The 21,957-nt window shown below is 45.4% G+C and overlaps 1 protein-coding gene across 6 annotated transcripts in view; it reads left to right on the forward strand.

Annotated features, from left to right (window-relative positions):
* Window positions 1-6,881: 6,881 nt before the first annotated feature.
* The window catches only part of CHD7 (chromodomain helicase DNA binding protein 7), a 188,535-nt gene continuing 173,459 nt past the window's right edge, over window positions 6,882-21,957 (forward strand). For 2 of the 6 annotated variants that reach the window (XM_032316779.1, XM_032316784.1), the window contains exon 1: window positions 6,882-7,224. The gene's annotated coding sequence lies outside the window, so the exon portion shown is untranslated. Of the gene's footprint in view, window positions 7,225-9,928; window positions 9,986-11,349; window positions 11,440-11,496; window positions 11,563-21,957 lie in introns of those variants that run through there. The other 4 variants (XM_032316781.1, XM_032316780.1, XM_032316782.1 and 1 more) reach the window with 4 other exon arrangements.

Consider the following 21,957-nt stretch of genomic DNA (forward strand, 5'->3'; position numbering starts at 1 on the left):
GTAAAGCCTCCCCTGCCTCTCTGCGCAGAAGCAAAATTAGTTGTCCCTTCTTCTGTGCGATCACCCTGCCCAGTAATACCACTATTGTATGCATTTGAATTGTAACGACATATTTCAATGTATGTCATGGCTGGTACATTCGGAGAACTCCTCTAAGACCAGGGTTTGCTTTATTTCTGCTTTTCCAGCACCCAAGCAAGTGCTCGACCACTATTGAATAGAACATTATATTTTGCCACTTTAATGTCTTTTAAAAGAATCTGATTATAATTGGCTATGTTAGCACAAAGGATTTTCATTTGTTAGTCAGAAAGGGAGACAATGAGAGACTTGGGTTTGGCCCCATATTATTGAGGGTAAGTTCAGTGATGACAAGTCACCCAATTTTGGAGCTGGTACCTGAGGGAACAAGAGACAAAGTGGCTCTCTCCAGACTGGGCCAGGCTGGAACCACAGTCTTCACCCTCCCCATCAGTGCTCCTTCCAGAAAGAACACTGCCTTCCTCCACCACAGGGCGGAGCGGTTCTTCAGTTCTGCTTTGTCTTCCCTATAGGATGACAGCCCAGGTGACAAGCATCTAGTAACTTCTTGAGTCTGAAGAGTTCAAAGAAGTAGTTGGTAATTGTTTCTATATCTTCCCTGTTCTTGTCTTATGGGGGCCACCTGACTTTTCTCCCTACTTCGGATCTAATCTCCTACATTCTGCACCTTGTCACAGAAATATGGGTCTGACTTGTTACTCTCTTGCTGGACTCATCAGTGACGCCAAAACCTTTGGGGGTGACATCTAGAGCTCTCCTTGGAACTATCTACTTCTCCAGTCTAATCTACTACCTCGTCCCCACCCCCTACCCTATATATAAGTATGTGAGCATTTACTGAGCACCCTCATTTACTGAGCATTTACTGAGCATCTCTTGTTGGTTCTAGGCCAACAAGGGATGCTAAAAGACAAGGTGAGGTCCTTGTTCCCAACTGGCCCACAACCTAATGACAGAATAGGATAGCAATTGATTATAATCCATTGTAAACCAGTGTTGATGCAGATAGGCACTTTTTTACTTTTTTGAAGAAAAAAAACTTCCTTAGAAGAAGAAAAAAATATCTTTTTTTTTTAAATTTTTAAATTAACATTTAATGTATTATTAGCCACAGGGGTACAGGTCTGTGAATTGCCAGGTTTACATACTTCACAGCACTCACCATAGCACATACGCTCCTCAATGTCCATAACCCCACTCCCCTCTCCGTACCCCCACACTGCCCAGCAACCCTCAGTTTGTTTTGTGAGATTAAGAGTCACTTATGGTTTGTCTCCCTCCCGAACCCATCTTGTTTCATTTATCCTTTTCCTACCTCCAAACCCCCCACATTGCATCTCTCCTTTCTCATATCAGGGAGATCATATGATAGTTGTCTTTTCTGATTGACTTATTTCGCTAAGCATGATACCCTCTAGTTCCTTCCACGTAGTCACAAATGGCAAGATTTCATTTCTTTTGATGGCTGCATAGTATTCCATTGTGTATATATACCACATCTTTATCCATTCATCTGTTGATGGACATCTAGGTTCTTTCCATAGTTTGGCTATTGTGGACATTGCTGCTATAAATATGCGGGTGCACGTGCCCCTTTGGATCACTACATTAGTATCTTTTGGGTAAATACCCAGTAGTGCAATTGCTGGGTCATAGGGTAGCTCTATTTTCAACTTTTTGAGGAACCTCCATGCTGTTTTCCAGAGTGGTTGCACCAGCTTGCATTCCCACCAACCAGATAGGCACTTTTGAGAGAACAAATGAAGGACAGCCAGCCCATTCTGGGAGGATCAGAGAAGACTGAAGAAGATTGGCTCACCCTCCATGTTCCTTCCACTCAGTATGGAATCACTTGCAGTAACAAGTGCTCAAGAGGCTTTAAAACCACTGGACCACTTTGTTGTCTGTCGGGAATGCCTCCCACCCTCCTTGTTCATATTAATTCCTGTGCTTACTTGAGACCCAGGTCGAGTCTCCCTTCTTCTAGGAAACCCGCTCTGCTGTCTCAGGCAGCAAAAATCACTTCTTTCTTTATGTTGCTGTAAACCATGAGCTCCTTGAGGACAGGGAGCTAGCCATGTTCTCCAAGGCTAATAGATTGGCACATGCTAGGTACTCAACAAATATTTGCTGGAAGAAAGTAGGCATTCAAAACAATGTTTGCTAAACCTTAGTTAAACATGGTATCTTCGAGAGAAAACAGTGGCTAACTGTAACCCTAGTAGCTTTCTTTTCACCTAAAATCTTGACCTTAATAATCTTGGCAGTGGCTAGCAAATGCCCATAGCAAGTGCATCCATTATGAGTAGAACATGGTGGGGGGTGAGCTTACATATCCAACTGGATTCTTTCCCTTATGAAGAAATTACAGAGGAACATCAATGCTGTTTTTCCAGTAATGCAAGCAATGCTTTTTAGAATTTTCTTTTTGGAGCTTCCTTCAGCATTTTTGACCCTTTAAATATCTGTACCTTTATCTTTCTTTCTATTTTCAGTGGTAGTAAATCTTCATCATTCAAAGGCAAAATATATTGTTTGGAGCTTGTCAAAGTCATTTGGATATGAATTTGGTAACTGATGAAGTAGAATAATACATTTTTAGTGGAGAAAAAGAGAAGTTGTCCTAAAGAGAGTTGTTTCCTATGACTTGAAAATTGGTTGCAAACACATTTTCAAAAGACGAGTTGCAAAAATACATCAAAGTATGTCCTCAACACTTGATCTAGTGTAATATATGTAATTTTTAAAAAAGATTTTATTTATTTGACAGACAGAGATCACAAGTAGGCAGAGAGGCAGGCAGAGAGAGAGGAGGAAGCAGGCTCCCTGCCGAGAAGAGAGCCCAATGTGGGGCTCGATTCCAGGACCTTGGGATCATGACCTGAGCCAAAGTTAGAGGCCTTAACCCACTGAGCCACCCAGGCGCCCCAATATCTGTAATTTTTTAAAGTTCATAACATTTGGAAAAATAGATAGGGCTCCAGTTTTAAATAGGAGGTGTTCCTAAATTTGAGTAATTTTCCGTTGTTTGTTTGTAAGTGGTCTCTACATCCTATGTGGGGCTTGAACTCATGACCCCAAGATCAAGAGCAGTATGCTCAGGGGGTCCAGATGGCTTAGTCTGTACAGCATACAAGTCTTGATCTCTGGGATTTGAGTTGGAGGCCCACCTTGGGTGTAGAGATTACTTAAAACAAAACAAAACAAAAACAAAAACAAAAAAACCCCACAAAAACAAAAACAAAAATCCTTCAGGGCACCTGAGTGGCTCATTTGGTTGAGCATCTGCCTTTGGTTCAGGGTCCTGTCCTGGTCTTGAGGTCCAAGGATGGAGCCCCATGTCCAGCTCCTTGCTTGGTGGGGAGCCTGCTTCTCCCTCTACTCCCCACCTGTGCTATCTGTCACTCTCTTTCTCTCTCTCAAATAATTAATCAAAAATTTTAAAGAAAAAATTAGGGGTGCCTGGGTGGCTCAATAGGTTAAACCTCTGCCTTCAGCTCAGGTCATGATCTCAAGGGCCTGGGATCAAGCCCCACATCTGGCTCTGCTCAGCAGGAAGCCTGCTTCCCCTGGCTCTCTCTGCCTGCCTCTCTGCCTACTTGTGATCTCTGTCTTGTCAAATAAATTAAACAAAACAAAACAAAACAAAAAACCAAAAAAAAAAAAAACCCACCCCCCAAAAATCCTTCACATGTATCTCTTAAAAAAAAAAAAAAGATTATTCTCTCTCCCTCTGTCCCTCCTCCACCTCTCTCCCTCTCTTAAAAAAAATTTTTTTTTTCTTTTCAGGAAAAAAAGAAGAGTAGCATGCTCTATCCATTGAGCCAGCCAGGCATCCCTCAGTTACTTCAGATATGCACATTATTCCCCCCTTCTTCCCCTGCTTCCATGAAGTATTATATATTGATACATTATGGCTATGTTCTCAAACAGAGACAACTATTCATTCCTCTAAACAGTGATGCAGCTGAACTATTGGTCACTTAGTAACAGTTTTGATTCTTGGAAGTCTTTTCATCCATTTCTCCTGGGTGAGAAAACCTTTTTGTAGCAGGTTGTCTTAGGTATTTTTCTCAACTGCTTTCCGCAGGCACCCAATTCATACTTTTCCCATCTTCCAGTCCTTAGTAACTTTCCAATGTCTTCTGGCTGTGAGGAACAGAGGCCTGCCCTTGTCCCCCAAGGGCTCAGACTCCCAAACTACCATATTCTCTGACCACTGCATCAAAACCAACAATCCGTTAGACTGTAAACTTCAGGAAGGCAGGAATTTGGAGTTGTTTTGTTCTCTACAGCATCTTCAGCGCCTAGAACAATGCCTGGAACCGCATAGGCACCGTGTTGAATGAATAAATGGATCTCTAAATTTGTTAGTTTCAGCTAGGTGTTAGGAGGAAAATGACCCATTGACCTAATTTACAATCGTCTGTGAATGACCACAAGTTCCTTACCGCTCCTTAAGGTATTTGCACCTTTAAAGGGAACGCTTGTGAATTCAAATGATTCTCATTGGCAGAACTTCAACAGTGCAGCAAATGGAGAGAAGACAGTTGAAGCTAAAGGGCAGTGGGGACGGGGACGGTGGTGGTGGTGGTAGGGGTTAACGACTTCAGTAGGCCACAGCTGCCTAGAGTTTGCCCCAGAAGCTCCCTGTTTTTCAAGGCCCGTGAAACTCTGCAGTCATGCAACTTCTAAAAGCTTAGAGTCTTCTCCATCATGGCTGTCAGGACGGGGGTTGGGGTAAGGAGAGAGAATAAATCAGGAAGGGGCCATACAGCTGGTTTTTTTTTTTTTTTTTCCCACTTTGAGCTTTGGCTTTACTACCTTGCCATTTCTTGTGTTTCAAGAAAAATGTCCTACCTTTCTAGTTAAATTACAAGGGCACAAGGGTACCGCTTCATAGTCATTTAGTACTATTTGCTGATTAAAGATTAACTAATACACTTTCATTATATGCAGATGTCATTTTTGTTTTGTTTGGTTTTTGCTCAGAATTAGCCTTGAAACATATTTACATCTGACAGTGAGCTGGGGTATACTGCAAAAGATAAGAAATAGTTCCTTTTATGTCACTTTTATGTCCTCTGATATAGCAAGGCACTAGTGATTTCTTTGTAGACATTGTATCCTGTCTTTAACCTCTCTCTCAAACACAAAACATATAGACCAAAGCATCCCCCAGATGCTTTCATTGAGAGATATAAGGGAAATGTAATGGAAATGTAAACCTAACTTCAGAATTCTGATTCTTGGTTTATGATATGTGGCTCTAAAACAGGGAGAAGTTGATTTTAGTGTTTTCTAGTATTTTCATGTCAGAATTTTCTGTAGTGTCAATCTTATTTCTGCTTTTTATCTGTAAATCTCTTGAATGAAACATTTATCTCTTTTAAAACACCACTCAAATGACAAAAGAAAGACAAAACCAATGCGTCTTAATAAATGGAATAAATCTTTAGAAAATTATTACTGATAACAGAAAAATAAATGTTTGAGTGGTTAAATCCCTATAATCAAAATTATTGAGTAGTTCTAGTTGTTATGCAGCAAACTGGTTTTGATTAATCTTTTGAGCAAGTAGAAATATTGTGATTAGTCTTAGCACTACAGGTGGTGAATGGAAATGTGTGTTTTGCATAGTTTTGCAATTTTCTCAGTTTATTTTGGAGTCTAATAATAGCAAGTTGCTTTACTCTATATCTATTTCAGGACTATCTTTGACAAAAGTCCCTTCCTTGAGACAACAATAAATGTCATCTTCAACCTAATAACATCACCTTAAAGTATACAATTGTTGAGCGTTTAAAAGAATAATAATTGCTCAGTAACTTGCACGCAGAAAGTGCTTCGTAAATGTTTGTAGATTTGTCTCCTGAAAGGAAAATTAATAAAGGAAGATTTTCTTCAGGGTTACTCTTCCTTTTGTACCGGGAGGAGAAAGAGAAGAAGAGGTGTGGACATTAAAGGTTAGGAGATCATATAAAAGTGCCAATTTTTGCCAAAGAATGATGAAAACATTCTAGTCCTGACACGTTTAATAATGGGCACACAACCTATTTCTTTGTTTCATAACGATTGCCCTCTCTCTCCCTTTTTTGGCATGGTAACAAATTCAACAAAATCAACGCCATCTAGTTAAACTTTTCTGATTTAGTAGTGGATCCGGCCGTCCTGTCAACGAGGAGGTAGGAAAGGCAGTGTGGAGAGGCAGGATAAATCTAGTTGACCTGGTACGTGTCCATTCTGAATAATTTCATGTGGGAAAATAATTTCAAGTTGAAGGATAATTACAGAAGAGACATCCAAAGCCCTCGAGCCGCCGCCGTCCGCGCAGCGTTGGAAACCCCTCGCCGTGGCCAGGAGGACCGCTGCCGGCTCCCAGCCGCCGCTTCCTGCCCCGGGGCGGCGCACCCTGACTCCGGGAAGGTGCCGCGCGGGGAAACGTGGCACCCTCTCCAGCCCGCGCCCCGGGCGCTGCCGCGCGGCGGCCGAGCGCTCGGAAGAGCCGTTGCCAGAGGGGCTGCGCGGCGGCCGCGCACCGGCCGGCGGGGAGAACCGCCCGCAGCGCCGGCGCCCGCCCCGGGAAGGGAAGTGGCGCCCGGCCCGCCCTCCGCAGCCCGCCGCCCCGCAGCCCCGCGCCGCCCCTTTTCTCTCGGCCTCTCCCTCGGCCTCCGCCACCCCGGCCGAATTCTTGCATAAATTATGCCAGGCGCGCCTGACGTCAGGTGGCGGCGCGCGGGCGCGGCGCGGAGGGAGCTGCCGGCGGGCGCGCGCGGCCCCGCGGCCTCGGGCGCGCGCGGCGTGCCGGGCGCGCGCAGGCGCTGGCGTGCTGGGGCCGCGGCGGCGGCGGCGGCGGCGGCGGCAGCGGTGGCGGCGGCGGCGGCGGCGGCGGCGGCGGCGGCGGCGGCGCGGGGGTTGAGCCGTGGTAGTGCGGACGCGCTCGTGCTCGGGAACTATCGGATTAAACTTGAATCGAGTGAAATTACACAAAGGAGCGCCGCTGAGGAGGCGGCCCGGGGACCCGGAGACCCTGAAACTCGCCAGAGCCCCGTTCGCCCCCGGCCAACTCCGCGCCCGTGGATTAGACCCCTGGCCGCGGCCGCCGAGCCAACTCCGGAGCCCGTTCTGCGTTTTGTTTTCCCCTCGGCACAGGACAGCGGAGGAGCCCTACCGACCGACCCGGTGAGTGCGAGAGTTCGCCGGGCGCCTCCGGGAGGGGCGGCGGCAGGAAATCGCTTCGGGCCGGGGCCGGGGCCGCGCGAGGAGTTGGGAGCGAGGAGTTGGGCGTGTGCGGGGCGAGGGGCGAGGGCGGGCGGGGGCCGGGGCCGGCGCAGGAGCGCAGCGCCGCCCGTGCCGTGTCGCCGGCGTCGCCGCCCGCGGGGCCCGAACCCGCGCCCCGAGCGCCGCCCGGCGCCCCAACTTTTGCCTGCGTCCGCGGGGCCGGCGGCGGCGGGGGCGCGCGGTCCGGCCGAGGGTCACTTCCTCGCATGTAAATGGCTTTTTGTTGTGCTGCCGGCGTGGGGGGGGGGACGGGGGACAGGAGGGAGCGTGTCTGCGCGCGGGGGAGCGCGAGCGCGTTTCCTCCCGCCGGCGCCGAGCACGAGTTGCCGGCTCCATTCGAAAGAAAAAGGAAGGAGGAAAAGTTGGGCTCCAACTCAAGTGCGAGTGGGCGATGGGCGCGCGGGCGCGGGGCGGCTGAGCGGCGGCGGCGGCGGCTCGGGGACGGCGGCGACCCCCGCCTCCCGCCCCCGCCCCCCGCTCCGGACCGACCACGCCGCGCTCGCCGGGAGCGGCGGCCGCACCGGCGCGAACAAAGTGCGTCCCTCCTGGCGCGGCGGCGCCGACCCGCGCGGGGACGGCCACCGGGCGAGGTGGGTCGGCGGCGGGGAAAGTGCGCGGGGCGCCGCGTGGGGCGGGGGCGGCAAGAACACGCGGCGCTGGGGGCGTCCGGACCCCAACCCGTGCCGGCCGCGGGCGCGGAGTTGCGAGCCCGGAGCTGGGGGTTCTCGGGGCTCCCCGGCAGCTCCCAAATGCGCGAGGAGGAGAAGAAAGGGAGCGGGGCCGGGGCGAGCGCGGGGAGGCGCGGCGAGGAGGGGACCCCACCTTGCCGAGCTAGCCGGGCCGGCGGCGGCGACTGCATAATAGCGACTTTAACCCCCCGAGGCAATTCGGCTCCCCCACCCCCGACCCCGCCGGGGGTCAGCGCCGGGCGGGGGGGGGGGTCACCAGGTGGCCCCCGAGGTGGCTCGGGTGCGCTCTGCCCCCGCAGAGATCCGCGGTTCGGAGCGTGAACGGCCGAGGTGGCTGGAGGCCAAGCGGTCAGCGGGGAGAGGAAGGAGGGCGGCGGGGGACGCGTTGTTTGTTTGGTTCGCACCGGGGACGGGGCTCACCGGGGGTGCGGGGGCTCGGGCACCCGGTGAGCTGCGGTGCGGCTGCGTCCGCGCGGGGCGAGCGCGGCCCGGGGGGGTGGGGAGGGCGACGGATCCCGGGCGGAGGATGGGGGGGGGTCGAGAGGCTCCGGGGAAGGAGCCGCCGGCCCCGAGCAGCCATCATTACCGAGCCGCCTTTCTCCGGATGGCTCTGCCTCGAGGAGCCCCGCGCCGTGGGAGCGCACCCCAAACTCCCGGCCGGCCGCCCGCTTTGTGAGCGCCCCCGTAGAGCGGGCGGCGCGGGGAGTGCTCCTGCTATGGGTCGGACGGTTTTCCCGGAGGTCACTTTTAGAGACTGTTCACGCCTCGATTTTAAACTAGTTTTTTCCCCCCTCTTCTGAACAGACAATGGACAAAAGAAAAGTAGCAACCCACATGGAGAGTTTCCTTTTGAATTGCTAGAATTAGATACACTATCCAGCTCTCTACTCGCTAAGTATACTTTTTAGTTTCCCATTGTATATTATCTAGCAATCGATTTAAATAACTTATCTTGAAATATGTCCATCCTCTGGGCTCGATTGCTGGGGTATGTTGAATATTTTAATTTATTTTAAAAGGACTTATGTGAAGGCCCTGATTTTTATTTTCTAAAGATACTAATTTAAGCCGTCTTTGCAGTGTGCATTACCTTTCGAAGAGGTTGCGTGTATTTTCCCCCCAATTCTCTCCCAATAACGAGAGGGGGGAGTACTCACTATACGTAATAATCCAATAGGAAAAAAAAATAGTTCTCTTTATTTCCTCACAGATCCATTCTAACGATGACAAACAAATCTTAGTGACTGGGACCTTAACAGCATGGGAACCTGATTTATCCCAGTTATAATTCTATTTAGATTGTAGTAATGTGTGAGTACTAGGTAATTCTTATTTCAGAAATAACTTGAGCAGTGATTTTATGAAGTTGAATCCGTCTCCCAGCCCCCAGAGTACATCTGTCGCGGAGTGTTTTTGTCTTGCTGTTGCACAACAGAAGCCCTCCAGTCTTTACCCTAAAATGGCAGCTTTCATTTGACTGGGGCCCATTCATTGACAATGATAATAAAGAGGCTGAAAGCTAGATGCTAGGGGCACGGAGCAGTACTCGGTTTGCCTTTCTAGGTGATAATAAGTAGGAGACATTTTATGTCTTCCAGATTTGCTCACGAAAACTTTATTTTCCCTGGAAAAATCTGTACTGTAGAAAAAAGTTACAAAGTAAACAGAATTTGAAAATGTATAGGGACTTGCAGTAAATTTTAGGAACCAAATTTTCTTATTTTGCCACTAGTTAAAATATGGCATTCTCCCCTCTTGGATGACCTGATAAAGGGAATAATGGATTTTTGTGAGGCTTGTAACAGGTGAATTTCCTAAACATGACACTTAAGAATTATTTTCCAGCACTGTGTATTTTATAATTTATATTCTCTTGATATGTTCTTTTTTTTTTTTTTTTTCTTCCTCTGTGCAAGCCAGTAAATTGAAGCCTGAGGAATTCTAGGTTTTTCAAGATTCAAATGAATTTTTAGGTAAGAAATGAATAATAATAATATAGACTGGAATGGGAATTCCAAACTCTAGTTATATTGGTTTAATCAATAGGTGTATTTTTAAGTTAATTTAAAAAATTACTCCCTTTTCTATGTCTTGACATGGAAGTCAGGACAGAAAAATGATACAGGTTGTGTATCATACATGATGGTGATGGTTTAAAAACTCAAACATTATTTTCTTCTTTGAGGAAAAGATAACTCCTTTTCCCCAAGTTTAAAATACAGAAGTCAAGTTTAAAATGCATCTACTAACTTAGTTTTAAAATAGAACTTGCATAGATTCATCTGTACTTGGTTTAGTTTTTAACCAGTGGACTTAGAGGACTAGTTCCCAAACTAGTTCCCAAACTCCATGAGTTTTTCTTTTATTGAATTAAAATAAATATTGGGAGGATTACCTTTATAATAATGTGTCAAAGAAATGTTACAACTTTTTTTTTTCATACAAACACAGTCAATAATGTAATATTTATAGTATGGTTTTTAAGCAATTAGGTCAAAAGAAAAAGCGTTCTTCATTTGTGACAGAATACAATTGAGTGCTTCAGTGTATGAGTTGTGTGACCCATAAGAGCAATCTAAGTGCCAAGTTAGAGTAGTTATTTCAGACCTAGGCTTGCAACATTTTATTCCCTGTGCTTAAGAAAGTTTGCTTGCGATAAAGTCACCATCCATTTATTTACTCTTGTTTCAGTGATCCTCAGCCTTTTGGTGCATAACTGACAAAAAAGAGGCAGGACTTTCCCTCAGAGAGTTTACTGTCTAGTGGGAGAGAGAGTTCTTCAGGTAACCAGATACTCACATTTAACGTTTAAGGTTAACTTTGGAGGTAGTTATCTTTCATCCTTTATAATCCATATATGGCTTTTTGGATTTGATAGCAGACACCATGGCCATCCTATAAACATCTATAAATAAGGCATTGCAAGAATAAAAATGCTTAGTCAGGGCAGAGTAAAGTGTGTGACTATAAAAAATGGCCCTTAAAGCTTCAGCTTTGTAATAAACTGATTTACTTTCAGTGTTCAGATGGTTTCTAGATATAAACAAACGTGCACTGAAATAGATATAGGTCACATAGCTAAATTCACTAAAAAAAAAAAAAAAAAAAGATGGCGAAGGAACATTTTGGATGATCTCGAGATGATGTCAGGAACACATTGGCCCTGTGTGACTCTTTCGTTGTCTTGTCCATTCTTTATGGACGTGTTTGTGTATCTTTTTAAAAAAGCTATTCTTTTTTATGTCACAGGAAATTTTGAGTTTAGTATAATATCTTCTCAGGGTTCTAAAGCCATTATTGCTTTATTTGGGTGATAAAATTTTTCTTTTTTTCCTAGGAATCTTTATTATTTTGCATTGCTTCTTAAAAAACAACCCTTTGATATTCAAAGATGATGGATGATGTTAAAGTATAAAAGAAATTGGGAGTAAGTGATCACTTAATTTTTCTACAAGAAATAAAAAGATGTCATGTTGTATTTCAGGTTGGTTTGCAATTATGGCAGGCAGAAGTCCATAGCCGATTATGGTGGGAGTTAGGAGCTGGGAAGGTAATTAAAAATGCTACTTCTGCTCTTTTATATTTTACTTTTATCAATATATTAAAATTCTTAAATGAAACCACACCTCTCTGATAAAAATAATGAATAGAAGTAGGAAATCATCATGATACTGTCAAATAGGAATTTATCTTGTGATCATTAGTGAATCTTTGGATATTTAGAGAGTTGAGGACCTTAGAGAGCTAACCTAACTTTCTCATTTTACAGATTAAGAAACTAAAGCCCAGAGAGATTAATTAAATGAGTTGCCTCTGGCTGGTCACCCGGGGCTGCTGGTCACCAAGACAGGGCTGTCTTGGTCATGGTTGTCTTCTTGGTGCCCAGCTTGGTGCCAGTGTAGGGGAGGTACTAGGTTTGTTTGTTTGTTTTTTGGATGACTAAGCTGGGTCTGGAAGAATGGAGCTCTCTACCTCTTAGGTTTTCGTCAAAATCACCTTTGGCTTCAGAATTTAGCACCCCTCTTAAAGGTGTTCTGAAGCCTGTAAAAATTTGTCTCTACTGTGTAATGGTTTGGAGGTTTTTTGTTTTTTGTTTTGTAAAACTACGATTATCTGTCTAGAAAAATGCAGAGATAATTATTCCAAGATTTGATTACTGTTTTCATTTAAGAAGCTTGTATTCATTATCATAACTAGATTTCTGTACCTTTTAACTAATGTTAGGTGACTGGAAACATGATTGTTTTCCCAGTGAAGTATTTTTAGAGGGTTCTGTTAAAAAATAATGTAGAATAGTAATACAGAAGCATAACTTGGTAGTAAAAGTCTGATTGGTCCTTGGATTTGTTCAGTTATGTGAGGTGACACTTTCTTTAGTGGCCCTTTTAGCCTCTAAAGTGCTGTAGGTGTCAGCCTTGGCTCTAGTGGCAAGTGACTTTGGACCACAATCAGTTTTCCTCGTTTGTCTGTTTTCTTGTTCATCCATTCAGGTACTTACTTATTGGTTACTTTTCAGGTGAAGGGTACTGTATTGGGAAAACAGTGGTGCCACTAGAAGACGTGGTAGACCCAGACAAGACATGAATAGAACAACAGCACTGTCCTAGGTGCTGTGCAGTGGGTACTGGGAGGAGTGAGAGCTAGATGGGGGCCCATCTAGCTGTGTGGGTTTTCAGACCTTAGGAAGTGGTTGTAGCACTGCCATCTAAGTGATGCTAGAAAAGGAGGGTAGCGTTAGCTAACTTAGAGGGAGGTAGTGTGTTTGAGGTCTACTGAGAGCCACTACTCTACTGAGAACCACTACATGCGACTCGAGACAGGTGGAGGCCAGCGTGGGTAGGGCCCGTGGAATACTGAATTTGGGATTTGAAAAAAAGTTGCAGAGCTACTGATGAGTGTTAAGCAGTGGTTGACAGGGATGGGTTTATTTTCTGAAGAAGATTGGATTAATGGGTAAGGCAACAGAGGGAGAATAGGTTAGGGGCCGCATCCAGCCTGCTGTTGCTGTGCTCCATTTGATGGGGAAATAATAATGGTTTGGACGAATTTGGTGGCTGTGAGGATGGAGAAAAATAGACTTGCGTGAAAAGTACTCAGGAGGTATGATGGCTAGGACTTGGAGGAGAGATTTCCTCTCGGGGAGCAGAAGGTGTCAGGGAAAATATACATGTACATGTATACATACATATACACACTGTTCAGCCAGCCGGCTGGTTGGTGATGTTGTTCACTACGGCAGGGAGCACCCCATGAGAACCAGATCTGAGGACGGTGCTGGTCTGCTCTTACAGCCTATGACTGAGGTAGCAGGTAACGGACCATGATGCCCTTGCTCAGCTTTCTTTCCATTGCTAGTGGCATTCCAAAACTTTCCCGAAATGATCTGCAAGTTTCCTCAAAAAGTGGTGCGTGGCGAGTCCACCAAGGAGTGCTGGTAAAGGTCCGTGAGATGCAGCGGGGAGAGAAGAGAAGAAACCATTGTTATTTGCCTAAAACATGGCACTTTGTTTGTTACTTGGCTGAGATGTAGCACTTGGAATGAATTTGCTCATCACAGACTGATAACAAGCCTATGGTAAGCAGACTTGGCAACATTTTGTTCTTCTGCATCTCCACGTTGTGGTGGTGGCTTTCTCTTGCTAGTTACGTACTGACCAAGGTGCTCAGGTTCCCAGCAGATAGCCCGTGGGTCGCACTCTGCTCAGTGAGGGGAGTTAATTGTGTTTTAGGAGCTGCTTGCAGTCGTACATGGGTGTGGTGTGGATCCTACATTAGGATCCCTACCTGTCTTTTAGTGGATGATGTATAACTTTGCTGTGTAAATTATCTTAAAAGCCACTTTGTTCAATTATTATAAAAAGTGGATTATATAGCATGGTTAGTAGCAAATGAGAGATGCTAACTGATAAATCTAGAACAGCTTCTAATGAGATAAATTGTGAAAATCCTGAATGTTTGTCTTGAAACAGTTTTTGAGGGAAGTGTTCAGATTTTTGTGTTTGTTAGTTTATGTAGGAAATGATATTACCCACTTATTTTTGTTATAAATCAGACTTTGATCTTGGTGTGCATGAAGATATCCTTCTTGGGACTCCTTGCCTTTTGGTAGGGTCTGTTTCAAAGGTACTTTCATTGACATTGTTCTTCATAGGCTTTTCTGGTGGCCAGTGTGACTTGGGCAAGTCTCTCCAAATTCTTCCTGGCTCCTTCGGGATAGGCAGGATTGTGTGGCTCTAGGGACATAGGCTGATTGTAAGGAAATGCTTCATGTGACAGTTTTACCTCTCGTTCTGAACGATTATTTGAATAAGTTTTAAAATTCAGGAATAATGTTTCCTGTGGTGGAAGAGTGTACCAGCTGGGCTTGCTTGCTCTACCTCCTGATAAACTGTTGTCACCTGCTCCGTGCCAGCTTCCTTATTGCACTGTTTCTTCAGCATGGTAGTTTTCAGTTTTTCAAAAACTTTATAAGATGCATTTTTTTTTGTTTGCTCGCTCTCATCAACAGTACCTTCTCATAATTTAAGAAATCATTGCCTTCTCAGAGGTGTAGACACTAAATGGAAAGCTGCATGCAGGTTCCTGTGATGTGGGTTTTAGTGGAAGAATATAGAGGATGTTTATTTGTCCTGCCCCCTCCCACCTCCACTCTGCAACGCCAGTGAGCTAGCAGGTTTGAGTTTTCCACTGTGCATCTCATATATGGGGTTGGGGCGGGGTAGGTCAGGCAAAGAGCTACTGTCAGCATGGGGACAGTGGGATCTGGATTGCCACAGTGAGACTTTGTGGAGGGAAAGGCAGGGAATTAGACATCTGTGTCTCTCTCCCTGGGATCCACCACTTAAAATAGTCAGAGATTTTTACACTGTAGTTGCAGTAGGTCTAATAAAGGATATGGGATACCTTAGTGATCAGTTTTTTTCCCCTAATCCTGTGGCAAGTTGGGGGACTCTTTCAGCTTTTTTAAAGGGTCCACTTTTTCCTCTTTTTATTCTTCTGTAAGATATCCATAACAGAATCTGTTGATAATTAGCAAGTGTGCTATGATTTAAACACACATAAAAACTATTATCTTTGATGTGATACTAAGAGGCGAATGGTGAGAAGGTCCCCTGTAGAATCATAAGCATGCTTTAGTTTCTAAGATAGTTCCTGCCATTGCACTAAGTGAATAATAAAATCAGTTTGAGCACAGGTGTACAATCAAAAATATGCCTTGCTTGGTGATGTATTTTAGGGTGTATGGGTCTAGAAATTACTTCATTTATGGATGGGACTAATATATTGAAACAGTGAAGCCTACATCCTCAAGGTGAACTTTTTTGAAACCTCTCTATTGCAGTATTTCATATTCTTGTATACTTGACCTTGTTTGTGCTTAGAATTTTGCTTTGGCCAATTGCAGGTGTATTGATCTTGTCAGAAAAATCATGCAGACTCATCTTGAGAATTTAAAAATCTTGATTAAATTAAGGAGCTTTATTTTTCTATTAGGTGTGTGTTGGGGCAATCAGCTAAAAAGGTGTGGAAATAACAAAACAGCATTACAAATAACAGTAATAACTTTAGCTACTAACCAATAGTTAGTTAAGGAGCATTTCCAGTCAAGTAGGTATTATGCTAAGTATTTTAATGGATTGTTTCATTTACCTATCAAAACCTAGGAGAGAAGTAGAATTACTTTTTGCATTTATAGATGAGGAGACCTCAGTTGAGAGGTTAAATTGCCCAGGACCTTACAATTCTAGCAAGTGATGAGGAGGAATTTGAATCCAGATTGGCCAGTGTCCAGAATCTGCATGTGTAACTGTCTTTCTCTGTTTTGTCCTCAGTAAGCTCTGAGACCATCATTTCTGTCTTAATAGACAAAGGTCTGTTAAAAATACTGGTAGCACCCTGTCATCCTCTGTCGTACCCTGTTACTGTGTCCACTCAGTGCAGGTTATTTCTGTCCACACTCCCTCTGTTTGGCCTTCCTGTATTTGTGGGGCCATATGTCTTGATGTCTACAGTGACTAAGTCCCATGTCTTTCACTCTTTCTGTCCCTCCTTTGCCGTGGAGGTGAGAACAATTGTTCTTATGGTGGTTTTATCCTGTGGTGGCTGAGAACTTGAGTTCTGACATCAGATCAGAGTGAACCGTAAAAGTGGAAATAATACTCCTACCAACTGGGGCACCTGGGTAGCTCAGTGGGTTGGGCCTCTGCCTTTGGCTCAGGTCATGATCTCAGGGTCCTGGGATTGAGCCCTGCATCAGGCTCTGTGATCGGCGTGGAGCTGCTTCTCCCTCCCTCTCTCTCTCTGCTTGCCTCTCTGCCTACTTGTGATCTGTCAAATAAATAAATAAAATCATAAAAAAAATTACTCCTACCAAGTATCCAGGGTTGTGATGGGAGATTAATGAGATACTTTAGCTAAAGCACTTGGTATATGTATTGAGTAGTTATTATTATTTTGAATAGTTATTATTATTTGCTTAATCATTGAGTTTATCAAACCATGTATCTTGATTTTATTTTTTTTAAATTTTTAAAAAAGATTTTATTTATTTATTTGATAGAGATCACAAGTAGGCAGAGAGGCAAGCAGAGAGAGAAGGGGAAGCAGAGAGCCGGATGTGGGGCTCGATCCCAGGACCCTGAGATCATGACCTGAGCTGAAGGCAGAGGTTTAACCCACTGAGCCACCCAGGTGCCCCTTGATTTAATTTTTAATTTAAAAAGTCCCCATAACCCTAAATTATGACTGGAAAGATTAAGTGGCCTGCAGTAGTGATCGGCTATACCTTTTTCACTTTTCCCCAGGAACAGACATAAAATTATTTGTCCCTTGTCCTGGTGTATAACTAGACATTGTTTAGCTAAGTTCTTGTTGTTACTGAGAGGCGGTTGTGAGATATCCCAACTACTAAAAATGACAAATTTGAGGAACTAGTTCTTCCTTTTGAGCTGTAAGATACCCATTTGCAGCCTGAATGGTGGCTGCCTCACTGGCAAACCAGTCATTCCTTCTTTTCCTCAAACCTGCACTTCTCCCCAAATGCCAGAGGATGTAATCTTAGGCCGTCAGTGGTGTGGGCATGTTCGATCAGTTCTGGAGTATTAGAACTTCCCAGTTCAGACTGGAGGGTTACAGAGTATAAGAATACTCTGGAGCTTTTGGTCTTCAAGTCGCTGATCATTTGTTTCAGCCCTGTCCTCTCCAAATTCTCTTTATTGCTTAAGGAGGAAACAAGATGGGATCTAAAATGAAGGTAGATTTGGGGCCAGGATTTGGAGTAGCTACAAGTGAATGAGATGGTTCCCTTCCTCTGGAAGGGTAAGGCTCTGGGATAGTTCTCTTGGAATTCCACTGCTGTCTAGACTGGCATGACAATGGAAGAGGCGGAGTATAGACAACTTTCATTTTTTAAAATTCCATTTTCTTTTCACTTAAAAGCAACTTTACGGGCACAATAAAATGGTTGGGCAAAATGTAAACACTTGATCAGTATGGACGCAGGGAGTTCCTTGTACTGTTCTTGCATCTTTATTGCAAACTTGGGAAGTTGTCCGCAAATCAAAGTTTCTTAAGTAACAGTGACTAACTCTAAGGGCTTGATCTTAGTAGCTAGCCCTTGGCGTGGACTTCTTGTGAGTTCACATTTTGTTAAATTTCTTATTTATGTGAACTGTTTTCACTGACTCCTGAAGTAGGATTAATCAAAATGCTGAGGTAGCGGGGCACCTGTGTGGCTCAGTCGGTTAAGCATCTGCTTTCAGTTTGGGTCAGGGTCCTGGGGCCCTGGGATAGGGCCCCGATGTGCCCTGCTTCACAGGGAGTCTGCTCCCTCTGCTCCTCTCCTGCTTGTGCGCACTCTCTCTTCATGTCAACTGAAAAAATAAAATCTTAAAATAACCAAAAATGCTGAGGTAGGTGAGGGAATGGAGTTTTAGAGATTGTTTAATAAATTTGCCCCAAATCACAGCTGTTAAAGATGGAGTTGGACTCATTCATTTAGTAGCTCATTCATTTAGTAGCTCATTCATTTAGTAGCCTGTGGCATTAACCTCTCTGCAGAAGTTGCTTTGTTTGGATGGACCCATCAAACAAACAGGATGTAGGCCTTGGAAGGGTAGGATGAACTTAACAAGATCTTACTTACATTCCTGTGCTTTGGAGGGCTGCCTCCCAGAAAGAAATTGAGAGGCAGAAAGGTGTCTCTTAATGGCTTATAATTAGTGAAGTTTCTTTTCCTCAGATGTTATATCTTATTGTGAATGCTTTCAGCCCAGAAGACACATGTTCATTGTAAGACTTCCTGGTGTCCCAGCCCTGTTTTTGTTTACCAGTCCAAGACCTAGCCAGCATCAGAGTATTCAGCTTGCAACAGAAAGGTGTTCCCGAATGTTCCTTCCCAGTGTTTATCCTAGATGTGATTCACTTAGTATCTTTTCCTCCTTACACAGGCCTTAAGTTGCCTGGGCAGGAACCCAGGATGCTGCGTAGGCTCACTTGTTCCTCATAGATGCATTATTTGGGGGAATATGCATCCTCCTTGTAGACTGCGTCTGTTAACACATAAGATGGCAGGCCATCTTCTCCAACCATACGTTGCACGGTTTCAATTGGTATAAAATTCAAATGCATTAATCAGTAGACTTTTATGTTTTGGGGTAGATGTGGGTTCCTTTTCCAGAAGGTTAAAAAAAAGAAAAGAAAAAAAAATCCTAAATGCTAATACTACTTTGCCTCATAGAAATATTTATGGTGATATGTTTCTACATTTTCTTCGTGTTATAGATTTTTCTTTCCCCTTTCACAACTGAAGAAACTGTTGCCTAGTTTGAATACAGTGAGCTTCTAGTTGAAACTTAAGTTTTGCCATTTTTTGGTACAATTAAAATTAAAATGTTTGTCTGGATTGTGTTAAGTTTCAGAACTGGGTTTATCACCAGAATTAGCATTTTAAGTTTTCCGTTTCCCCCCTCATTAAAAACCAAAAATAAACATCTGGGCTGGTGTCATAAAGAACTTTGTGGCAAGTATGGGCTGCTGAGAGCCATGGTGTTTAGCTGTTTGGGTGCCGCAGGAGAAGGAAGCGTCTGTCTTATGTGCTGTCAGATCCAGTTGTAAGGACACAGTACAGTAGTACAGTCGGGTGCTTTCCCCACGTGGCTGAGCCCACCGGCGTGGACACTGCTGTAACTGGGTTGTGGGCTGGCAAGTGTGTGCTGTAGTGCTGTTGGACTGCTCTGTGCGGGAGCAAAGGCCATGTGCTGTCCAGGGAGCTGCACGGGAACCAGGCTTTTGTGAGCAGAATGGCTGATGTTGGGACCCCCTGTCATAGTCTACAGCTCAGGCTTTTCAGAACCTCGGGAGATGGCCATATTGTTGGGATTTTCCTTTATGGGTCACTGCTGCAATAACAACAGTAATGTCTTCCTTTAGCAGATCTAAAAAATGACCATTTCTTACCTTTGCCTTCTCTAAAAATGACTGCTTGGGCCAGCTGTTGGCTCCGGTAAGAGGTTTGGCTCTTGTTTCACCTGCCAGGCTAGGGGTGAGAAAATGGGTCAGTGATTCAGATGATTAAGGCACGACAGCATTAATTCATATCCCTGTGAAATTTACTTAACTATTTCTTACTCCCAATGTTGTCCTTCGTGAGAGCAACTCCACCTTGCCCTTTTCTCACTGTTTTGAAGCAGTTGTATGGGAAACTTTCATCCATTATTCTTGGGGCAGAAAGCAGCTTTTTAACAATGTTTTTATCTCCTTCTCCTTTCTGCCTTCCCCCTTCCACCTCGCCAGGATTCAGAAGGTGTACGAGGTTGTTTTGCAGAAATAATGCAGTCATTGGTCTTTAGGAAGAGTGGAGTTTGAGCTGGGCTGAGGCACCTTTTTCATCTCTTTTCTTCAAGGGATTCATAAAATGAGTCCATGTGGGTGATTTTTTGGATTTTATGTAGTTATTTTACAAGTGCACTTGGTAAGATTCAGATAACTAATAAAATAGGTATTTGTCATGCTTTAGAATTGACGCAGTCCTCTGGCATACTTGCTAAAAATGCAGATTCCTCTAGGTCCATCCTACTGAGTTGGAATCTCTGTGGGCCATCTAAAATCTGACTTTTTATCTTGGTGTTTCAGTACTCTAAAAAGCCACACTTTCAGGCAAATGTGGTAGTTACACAGTGGGCATACCTGGGAAGTAGAAAACAATTTGGAAAAAAGGAAACCCCACTCATATGTACTCACAATATTTTTGGTGACTTTTGCAAGTACTGTTACTCTCTTACATGCAGAGGAGTGATGTATGGCTGCTGTTTGGTGTGTCAGTTGATAGAAAAGGCGAAGATGGACGGATGGATCAAGAGTTTAAAAGCATTGTCCGCTTTAGAGGTGGTGTCAGAAGGGAGAGGAGAATAGCTCGTTTGTATTTATTTGTTACATTTGATTTTCCTTCCTGCCATGGAATAATTACAACTTTGTTTAGGCTGTACTTCTGGTTTACATGGTGCGGGTGTGAACAGGGAATGGGCTGACATGCAGCCGTGCTATTTTTGGGCAGCCCATTTCAAGCGACTGTCACTTCCAAGGACATGTAATAACTTTAAAATGAGAGTTCTCTCGAAACGTAGTTTGGCGAGTGGGTGAGTGCTGTCTTTGAGGACTTGTTCGCAGAGTTCTCTGGAGGAGACTCGAAGCCCGTGTTGAGAGGGTGGAAGGACGCATCCACACGGAGGATTTTGCTCAGCTGTCCCCTTCCTCCCTGGCTTAGCGCTCACAGTACTTGTCTCCCTGGACCCTGGCACGCAGGCTCCGTCAGGCTCCTGGGCCTTGCGCCCCGTGTTCACTCGGGGTTCCCTCTCGTCTGCGGACGCCGGCACTCGGGGTTCCCTCTCGTCGGCTCCCGGGCCTGGTTGAGCCCACAGCCTCGCTCTGGTTTCCGTGTGACGGACTCCTCAATCTGTATTCCTGTTTCCGGTATCTCTCCCGTCCTCTCCGCTGTGTCCCCAGACTGTGTAAAACCTGGCTTCCTAACACCTCCTCCTCCCTGCCCAAGCGTAACAAAAGCCCGAAGCTCCTATTCAGGTTCTTTCTCTTGAGTTCTGGCTGTCCTGAGGCCTGCACTGCTGGTGGTGGTTCCTGACTCCTGGCTCCCGGTCCTGGTCCCGGCCGCCGGCGGTGTGTTGCAGGCTCCTTCTCCTCAGAGGGTGCCCCATCCTGGTGTCCTGGCATCCTGGCTCCTTCCACTACGTTGCACTCTCCCTGACGCCTGCTCGGCTATTAGAGCACAGTCCCGGGCCTGCGGGGCCATCGCTGTCATTGTTAGTTGCACTGGAGGAGAGCAGGGCAGGAACCAGTGTCTAGTGGATCCCCCCCACCCCCCAATCCCCTTTCCTGGCCTTTTGCATCTTCGGTCTGTGCCCGGGCTGCCACCGCAGGCATCCCCCCACCCAGGCCGGGAGTTTAGAAGGAGCCGGCTGTGGGGTGCAGCAGGCTGCGAAGCGTGGGCCCCGCTCCAGCTCTGCTCCTTGTGGGGTGGCCTCTGTGACAGCGGCCTCCGCGTGGTTGCTCTTGGGGCCCGGTGTTAGTGCGAGGTTGCCCTGTGCCTGAGGCCTTGCTGGCCTTCTCGGCAGCAGCACCTTGTGCCTGGCTGGCTCCTAGGTAGTTCAGAACCTGGGTGGGAAAGCAGGGGGAGAGTTACTCTGGCCTCCTCAAACCCCATCGCTGCAGCCCTGGTGTTTGATCCGAACAGGGTTTCCCACCGTGGCATTGTTTTGACCCAGTACGGAAGCTGCGTCACGGGTTAATTCAGTGTGTTTGTAGGTTAGCCCAGTAATGTCTGTTTTCTAAGATTGTGTTGGAGGGAAAACTGTTAAAACTAGCTCCTGAAGTCCTTTGGGAGGGAATTGCTGGCTGCATTGGGCGTGACCTAAGTAAGTACTGGAGTGGGTGA

This window comes from Mustela erminea, chromosome 16 (assembly GCF_009829155.1).
Source record: "Mustela erminea isolate mMusErm1 chromosome 16, mMusErm1.Pri, whole genome shotgun sequence".
Lineage (NCBI taxonomy): Eukaryota > Metazoa > Chordata > Mammalia > Carnivora > Mustelidae > Mustela > Mustela erminea.